Genomic DNA, 7,079 nt, shown 5'->3' on the forward strand with positions numbered 1-7,079 from the left:
TAATATTGGGCGAGTTACTTCACTTCTCCATACTTCCATTTCCCTTCCAACCCTTTGCCTGTTTAAACTGGAAGCTCTTGAGGGCAGGGATTGGCTCTTAATATGTGTTTATTCAGCAACCAGCCCAGTGAGACCCTGCTCAGTTGGGGCCCTTTGTTCACTACTATAAAACAGATGATAGTAGCAACAATAACAACTTAACATGAACAAAGGGGGCAATATTTGGCTCAAAATGTAGGGAAGATCAGAGCCAGGAACAAACTTGGGTGGCTGGGTCTTACATCTACAAATCCCCAGGCCCTACCCCCTTCCCCCAAATTCTGCATTAAGATCCAGATTTCATAGCTAGCCCCCTTACAATGAGCCTAAACAAATATACGACCAATCTAAGCCTAAAACCTCAAATCAATACCACTGAACTTTAGGGCAGTTTGGATCCAGGCCAATCTCCAGTTGGAAATGCTCAGATCTGCCTGCAAGAGAGAAACCACGTAGTGAAAGAGATTTGCATCAAAACATATGAGGTTTTTGTTTTGTTTTTTTTAATGGTGGGTTAATTTAAAGAAAATCAGCTGTTGTGCGGACCATAGGCTTTACCCCTCAGGTCCAACGCAAGGCAAAGGATCCTCATTCTGACACTGAGCTGAGCTGAACGATATCTGGCTAAAGAGGCCATTTACAGACCATAGCTCTAGAAAATGCGGGCTGGCACGAAGCGAGGCCTTAATCTCAAATTTCAATTGTGTGCTCAGAGGAAGACAAATATGAGGGCACATTCACATAAGGCGGTGGCAGCAGCAGCCGCTTTTGTGCTCAGATAATGCATTTACATTCCCAAGCACTTAAAGCATAATCAAATATATGGTGGCACTTTGGAAGCCTTGATTTTCAGTGAGGAACAAGGGAACCAGATCCTCTGGCTACAGAGAGGAATAGTACCAGCTTCAGGATGGAAAGATTTCTGGCTGCTCATTTCCTGAAAGGACACTGTCACCCCTCCTGGCTGGAGACTGGAATCCCAATCAGATTACTGGGTGGCTAAGAGAGTCATTGCAATCCAGTAGTTGTTTGGAGGCCCACGACCTCCAAAATTGCTCAGCACCCGCAACTAGGGCCAGATTTTCAGATCCCATAAAATGGACTGAACAGATTTTCAAAGATGCTCAGTACCCAACAAAATAAGGAAGAATCCCATTCTTGGTCCCCCAGCCCCAGCCCATTGAGAACAACAGGAGGTGCTTTTGAAAATCTGGTTCTAAACAACTGCAGACTAGGGCTAACATTTTCAAAGGTGCCTAAATGTCTTAGGTTCCTAAATCCCATTTTCAAAGTGTTTTAGGATCCTACATGCCTCATTCTCATTGACTTTCAATGACTTTTAGGCTCCAAAGTGCCTCAGCCACTCCTGAAAATGGGACTTCAGGCACTTTTGAAAATTTTACCCCAATGCTGTTTGAAAAACTTTCCATCAAAACTTTTTTTTTCCAGCAGAAAATTGAGTTTGTAGCACAACAAATGTTTCCATGAAAACTGCTCACTTTTCTCTCAAAGCTTTCAATATTTCACTGGAAAACCCCAAACCAAAAATGTTTGAGTTTCCAGTTAACAACTGTTGGTTTTCCATTGCCGTTGGGTTTTCAGTTTCTCGGTGAGAAGGTCTACGTTTTCAGCAGAATAAAGTCCCATTCCCCTCCCACCCCCCATCAGCTCTCTGATAGCCCAGTGGTCGCAGAACCTGGCAGAGGAAGGAAGGGGAACTTTGCCACCTTGGACAGTGATACTTGTGAATAATTTCACCTTTGATCCTCAGAGGTGTTTAGGGAGGGTGTCTAAGGACCAGGCCCTCAGCGGCCTTCATGGAATTTCAGATGAGTCTCCGCCCACTGAGAGGCAGCGATCCTGGGAAAAATAAGCAACCAGCCTCCCACTCACCAACTAGGGGACATTTTAGGGTTGACAACCCTCCAGGGTTGGCCTGAAGTCTCCCGGAATCGGCATCAATCTCCCAGTGACTAATGAAAGCAACCCGGGAGATTTGAATAGGCTATTTTAAGAAAATGACATTACGTCATTTTGGGACAAATATCTCCTGGAATAACTTCAGTCAGAGTTGGCGACCCTAGGACATTTAGACGACTCCATGAACAGACGCAGCGTTAGGATCTAGCCACATGATGCTCCCCTCAATCAGAACAGAGGGAGGAGACTGGTGGTCAATACAGCTCTGAGCAAAAAGGCTTTGATGGTGACCCCGTAAGCACTTCTGCCTTTGATTCTTCCCAAAGCAAATTATATCCTGCAACACTTGCCAATCACCCCCAGCGTGAGGCAACACATGACTCCAGCAAGTAGTCACCGGTATGTCTTTCCTAGCCTGCCTGAGATTGCATGGTGAGATTCTGAGCTCGATTCTAATCATCCACCCTGCTGTATGTCACTGTGTTAAGTGAAGGAACAGGCAACCGTAATCCTCCTGTGTCAAGTAACATATGTATCATTCCCCTCTCCCCCTCTATAGGTTTGGCAGGTAGCTTGCAAACATCTGTTGCCTGAGGGCAGGCTGCAAACCTTAGATGCCCCTCATCAAATAACAGCACAGGTAGGCAGCCTCTCTCTCTCGCTCCCTCTCTTTTTGTGAGCTCTCAGCCCGGGGTCCGCAACCACAAGCCCCAGAAGAGGCAAAGGGCAGCGGCGTTCTGGGAGGCCTGTCAAAAAAGGGGGAAGCAACTCTTAAATCATGCCAATGAGATATCTCCCCGAAACAGCAGTAATTTGTCCTGGAGGGTTGCCATACCTACAGCGAACTTAGACACTGCCAGCACATAGCATATGAGTCACTTTGGAGCCCTGCACACTGGAAAAAAGTCAGTATTTTTTGCAATTTATTCTCCCCATCCTTTTTCGCTCTGCCCCAGGGTAGGATTGTTCTCTAACATACATCACCCCATGGTAAACTTTGCGATTCATAATAAACAGGGTTTCTATCTGAGTTCACCACATAAGCAAGTTCCCCTGCATTTCCTCAAGGTGCCAGAGCCTCTTTTAAGGCCCAAACCACCCAGAGCTATGGCAGATTTGCCGTCACCAGCAATTTGAAATCAAGATTTCTTTTGTTTGCTTTTTTAAAAATATGCTCTAGTTCAAAAGGGAGTTTATTTTGGGAGGGGGGAGCTCAGTAGCTTGTGTTATGCAGGAAGTCAGACTCGGTGATCACAAACTGTGCCTTGGAATCTCTCTCTAAAACTCTTTCACAGGGCTCTGGGTCACGGTAGCTAGAAAGTGGGGTAAGCTGTTCTGCTGAACATGCCATTGCTAGCAAGGAAGCTTTGCAAGGTGCACTGGCTTAATCATTAATCTCCGAGCTCCACTCTTCAGTTTCACTCAGTGAATTCCCCCCTTCCCCACCCCGTACTCCCTACGTATCTTGAAGAAGCAGCATTTGAAGTGAGAGCTCCAAAAGTAGCTGCAGAGCAGCATGCATCAGCCAGAAGGCATGGGGGGTGGGGGGGAGAGCAGGGGGCTGCTAAGGAAAAAAGAAACAGTCCCTGAGCACGCTGTCCTCTCAGGACTCCCAGCCAGCGCAGACAGTAAACAACCGGAACAGGCATCTCTGGTACAACAGTGCATTGGACCAGCCCTGGATCTCCAAAGACTTCAGAAATGAATAGTGCCATAACGTGCTTAATCCATAATAACCACACCTTGCATCAGAGGCTCATTATGAACTTTCCACCCATTCATTTATTACGCTTAATAAAATCCCTGTGAAGCTGGTATTTCGCACATCCATTTTGCAGATTGGTATGAAGAGGCACAGAGGGCCAAGGTGACTTGCCCCAGCTGCTGAGCCAGTAGCAGAGCTGGGTTTCAAACCCAAGTCCATGCCTCCAGGGGCGGCTCTAGACATTTTGCCGCCCCAAGCTTGGAGCACTGATGCCTGGAGCTGCCCCTGCATGCCTCTAAGTTCTCTCCCACTCCTATATGTAACTGCCCCAGACAGCACACTGCCTACATTTCATGGAGCCACCACGGCAGGGTAGAGGGGATATTTCAAACAACCTCTAACTGTTTAATACAGACTGATTGGTTAACTGATTGGTTGACAAAGGGAACAGACCAACTGGCCTGTGTGTTAGACATGGATGACACACAGCTGATTAGCAACACCATCACACAAAAAGGAGATGGGCCCCTTTGAACTCCGCAGCATTCCATTCCGCCATCTTCAGAGGCTTTGTCCTCAGCGCAGAAAGCTGGAACGTCCCCCCTCCCCTTACACACACACACACACACACACACACTTTTCTCTCTGCACCACCTTGGGTGAAACACAGGAAGTTTCGATCACTATGGACACTTGGGGCCAGAGGAGGTCACAAACTGCTTCTGATTGGAGTTTTCCATCATGTTTGCTTTGCATGCCCCATGGACCCTCTGACAGAAAGAGAGGACACAATGAGAAGTCAGGGGCTGACCCTTCCGGTGACCCGTAACTGAGCCATCCGAGCTCCTGATTGCAACCTTCTGTATGGGGTAACGGCTTTTAATACAATCCACCTGGATGTCGTGCCCTTCAGAATGAGCTGCCAGCCAATGCCTCTGCTCCCACTTTGCATGCTTCAAGTGTGGAAGAGCCGCCATCCACGCCTGGCTGAAGAGTGATGGGGTAGGAGCTGTCACACCGCCACGCACCCAGGTGTCCTGGCAATTAGCCCAAAGCACTGTACAAACATTAACGCATTAAACCTCAGAATCCCCCAGCCCCTCCTGTACTGAGGAAGGTGGGTATTGTTCTCCTCTCCTGACAGATGGGGAAACAGAGGCACACAGACGTTAAGTGACTTGCAGAAGGTCACATGGTAGGCCTGACTCTAACTGCATGTAGGGGACGCATGTCAGCAGCAAAGCCATATATAGAAACCAAGCTTCCTGTCCACACTTCCTCCCAAATCCTTTCATCAGATCCAGGTTTTCTGCCACCCCAAGTGGCGAAAAAAAAATAAATAAAAGCTGACTGGCGGTACTTCGGGGGCAGCTCAAAGAGGAAGAGGGACTGAGGGAATTGCCATCAAATTGCCTCCGAGGACCCGGACGGATCGCTCCAATAGCAGACGGATTGCCGCCCCAAGTACCTGCTTCCTTAGCTGGTGCCTGGAGCCTGCCCTGATCAGATCAATCCACTTCGCAGGTATCCTATGTAGCTATGCTGATTTAGTACCTGGAAACTGTCTTACAAATCTGTTCTTTTTATCAGGTTGGTTTTCCATTCTCCTTTTTGGTGAGCAAAGGGTTCGTTCCTTTAACAGATTTATTCCAGCTCTTTTCATATAAGGGCTCTGCTGTATTTCTGTAGGGTTTCCTGCACGGGGAATATATTCTTGGCACAAGTATATTCCTTTAACAGGAACTCACTTGAATAGGTCTCATGGTGTTCAACATTCAAGAAGAAAGCACCTCCTACACAGGTAGAGAAAAAAAGGTTTGACAAGAGCAATATAAGTTCCTCATACCCATCTGCTTAGCCACCGTGCTCTCATTTACTTTGGTAAGACTAGATGTATAAGATGGCATAAGGCCTTCCATAAAGCTACGACAAAGAGAAACCTTCCAACACACTAACATTTAGCAGGTTATAAAATGACAGCACTTTAATCATCTTTATCTTAATCTAAAACTTTTGATAGGCCTCCAACAATCTAAATTCAATACATCCTAGTCAGCGCTCCCTCTCTCCCTCGCTTTTTGCTTTTGGTACCTGTTTAATCCTTCTAAGTTCAAGGATTTGCAAAGCAAATATTATAAAAGATGAAAGGTGGGAGTGAGGAAATCAGCTTTGATAAGAAGCTTTTATGGCTTGTAAACTCTATTCCGGCCCTTTTGGCTTGACAGGCAATGCTGATTTTAAAAGCATTGTGCAAGCATCATGTTGAACTAAAACGTATCCCTGACTGTAAATGATACTAAGTGACCTCTCATTGTTGCACACGTAAAGGGCACTGCTAAGGTCAGACAATTCACCACTGGACACCCTCTGGCCTTTTCTTTTTCATATCTTCGTTTGCACACATTTTACTTTCAAAACAAACTCTGAAAAGCTCCTTTCCTCTGTTTAAAAATTAGCATAAAACACCAGCAGCGCAACCCTACAATAACAAACTGCCACGTATGGCACTATCCTTGTCGGCAAACCTACTGCAACAAACCAGCATGTTTAACACAACCCCAGGGCACAACACTGCAACAAACAACAGCTCCGGAAGCTAACAGAACCAGCAGGTGCAGCACAACCCTCTGGTGCAATCCTACAATAGCAAAAGTTTGTCTAGGATAAAGAAAACAAAATGTCAGTAAAACTGATTCAGTGTCCAGCTTCCAAGGGGTTTATAACTATGGCAGACAAAAAAAAAAAAAGAGAGGTGAAAATCCCATAGGTGCCCTTTCCCCTCTGATGGGCTGTGTGCACATCCGTAGCAGTTTTCAACATAACATCAGTTTAAAGGGCATGTTGATATCCCAGGCATGTCAGGTTGCAATGCAGAAGCCTTTGAGCTAACCCCACCTACTTTTCCCTTCCCTGTTTACAGAGACTTTGCATTCCTCAGCACTTTATTTAATTTATACTACAGCTTTAACATGACAAGCCTCTTTTCGTCTGCTTCAGTGTGGCCTTGCATGCCTGAATGCACACAAGACATTGCTGAAGTGTTAGGGTTTGTTACCTCTCAGAAAACAGTGCTGGTCAACACCAAGCATTCAAAAACCGTGAATCAGGCCTTCCCAGAACTCTTGAAATTGGCTTAGATTGTTTAAAATCATACATTTGAGGGCTCATTTTATTTGCCCTCTGGGTTTTGAGCCTTTAGGAGTCATGTCTTCAAGCTTTTTTCTGCAACCACGAGGGCTCATGAGGGCTAGGAAAAGCACACACTCATATGTAAACAGAGTGAGAGAGAGGATGGGCTAATGATTAGGTTCCCATCCTAGAACCTGCTCCAGCACAGACTGCCTGTGACACCTTGGCCAAGTCCCTTACCCTCCCGACACCCCTGTGAGACGGAGCAGTGACAGATGGGGAACAA

This window comes from Gopherus flavomarginatus, chromosome 12, assembly GCF_025201925.1.
Source record: "Gopherus flavomarginatus isolate rGopFla2 chromosome 12, rGopFla2.mat.asm, whole genome shotgun sequence".
Lineage (NCBI taxonomy): Eukaryota > Metazoa > Chordata > Testudines > Testudinidae > Gopherus > Gopherus flavomarginatus.